This window comes from Lactuca saligna, chromosome 6, assembly GCF_052625555.1.
Source record: "Lactuca saligna cultivar CGN05327 chromosome 6, ASM5262555v1, whole genome shotgun sequence".
Classification (NCBI taxonomy): domain Eukaryota; kingdom Viridiplantae; phylum Streptophyta; class Magnoliopsida; order Asterales; family Asteraceae; genus Lactuca; species Lactuca saligna.
Window position 1 is genome coordinate 33,393,301 of NC_136422.1, and position 2,410 is coordinate 33,395,710.

General features: G+C 29.5%; 1 long non-coding RNA gene across 1 annotated transcript; it reads left to right on the plus strand.

The window, feature by feature from the left end:
• Window positions 1-815: 815 nt before the first annotated feature.
• On the plus strand, window positions 816-2,184 carry LOC145001413 (uncharacterized). The gene is made up of 2 exons (XR_013661558.1): window positions 816-1,419; window positions 1,953-2,184. It is a non-coding gene; the product is annotated as an uncharacterized LOC145001413 (long non-coding RNA).
• The last annotated feature ends 226 nt before the right edge of the window (window positions 2,185-2,410 follow it).

Genomic DNA, 2,410 nt, shown 5'->3' on the forward strand with positions numbered 1-2,410 from the left:
GGGAGCTGTGGTTTTACTGTCTTCACCGAGGGAAAGATGGGTGAAGGGAGCTCTTTTATATATAAAATCTGATCCCTTAGATTTGATTTTATTTTAACGAGATTTTTGGAGTACAATTTATAAATTAGGATTTGATTTGATTTGATTTTAACTTTCTTTGGCTGTACAATTTAGATGGTAGTAGGAAATATACATCCACAGTGTAAGTGTAAGTTGGTGAATCATTTTGAATGCTTGTGTAGTTGTGTAAATGATGATCGAGCATGGAAAGAAAAAGCAACTTGTGATTCTTAAGTATCATTTAGACTTCTAATAGAATTCTAGTCAACCTGTGATTGTTTGAGATTTTAAGAAATTATTTATACCCATTTTTCCCATATACTTTTAATATTAATTAATTTTACTTGTGTGAGGATTATATAGAAATCTCAAGAATTTCATGTGAGAAATCACATTTATTATGCATGATTAACTTGGATCATTTGAAGTTGTATAAGACAGTGGATATATATATATATATATATATATATATATATATATATATATATATATATATATATATATATATAGAGAGAGAGAGAGAGAGCGAGAGAGAGAAAGAGATAGATTCAGGTATTTAAAGTAATTATTGTGTTATTGTATGCATAAATATAGACCATTTAAAATTTAATATATATATATATATATATATATATATATAAAGAGATAAGTTCAGGTATTTAAAGTAATTATTGTGTTATTGTATGCATAAATATGGACCAATTAAAATTTAAAATATAAATAAATAATTAAATAAATAAAAGGGTAATTAGATAATTTTATAAACAACTTCCCCAAATACTTTCCTATAATTATGCTAGTTGATTTTAACCTAATTTATCCCCTTTTAATTACCACAGACATCACTTTGAAAAACCCCCCCGTAGTATTCGATCGAAAGTGAACAAGATCGACTTCGTCTTCGTCTTCATCTGATCAGAAAGGAAAGACGAACAGAAGCAGGAAGCGACTAGGTGATCAGTGGTGGCTACTGTCAATAGCGGTGGAGTATCGTCATCGTCTTCGCCGATTGAAAATCTAGCCATCGTAATCACACTTTCAACTCTCCTACTGGGGATCCATCGTTTATCTGATTTTTCACACGCAACCGTATTATTTTACACTTCCGATTTAACCCTATCAGAGGAGAGTGGATTCTCGACCTCGCTTATAAAAATCGATTGAATCAGATTGGTTCCAGTCGACAGGCAGTGAGAGTGGAAGAATTGCTTGAGGATCGATGCTTTGTGATTTTGAGAAGTTAGTCGGTGGAGGAAATATGAAGCGGGGCAGACGGAGGCAATTAATTGGAGGAAAATAGCGGCCGATCGGAGGAGTGCCACGCAAAACGGATTAAAATTGTCGCCGACTCAATATCAGGTACTATATATAAGCCTAACTTGAAATTTATTATATATATAAATTTTACATTAGCAAATCAAAATTGATTTTGGATAATGGAAGCAAGCAGTAAACTGTTTTATAAGTAAAAAAATGGTGAATGAATCGTTATACTGATCAAGAAGAGATAAGCATAAAGCAAGTGAAGCACTAGAAACCTGATTATTCAACTTAGATAAAGCACTAGAAACTAGTTATTTTTGGTTCATTTTTTGTTTCTTTTTCGTTGTTGGTTGCTATGGTTTTATGTGGGAGATAATTTTGTCAGTTGTTATTCTATTGGAATAGAATCATGAATTCCAATTCTGTTGGAATGGAATCATGAATTCTAATTCGGTTGGAATGGAGTATGGATATTTTCTCACTGATTTATGTATGTTATATAATTTTTGGTTATTGGTTTTGGTGCAATTCACAAGTCCACATATTTTTCCAAAGGAATTTAGTTTTTTATTTTTCATTTGCTAATGCATTATTGGAATTTAAACTACAATTTGGTTTTGTTTTCACAGAAATTGATGTTTGAAGAACGGACCACAATTGAAAGTGATTCTAAGCAACATTATTATTTTAGAATGTCTTAGTGTCGTTGTTAGATTTTCATGTTTTCTTTCCCGTTTTGAAAGTTTTTTTAGTTTTATTCTTTAACAATAAATGTAATTCTTAACAATCGTTACCCGTACTCTATAAGAAATAATGTATTTTTTGTTTTTATTATTCAATTGATTGTTCAAAAATTTGTTATTCTACAAGAAGTTTCTAAAGTCGTGATCAAGAAATAGGTTCAAGAATATTTTTATTATTTATGGTTCAAGAATATTTTTTTTGAATATACTCATAAACATATTCTATCAGAATATCCGAATTAAAAGAATTATAATTCGTAAAATTGGATTTTAAAAATTAATAGCATCTATGATCCCTTAAAATATGTAATTTTCCTTTATTAAATCTATATTAATTGTCTAAA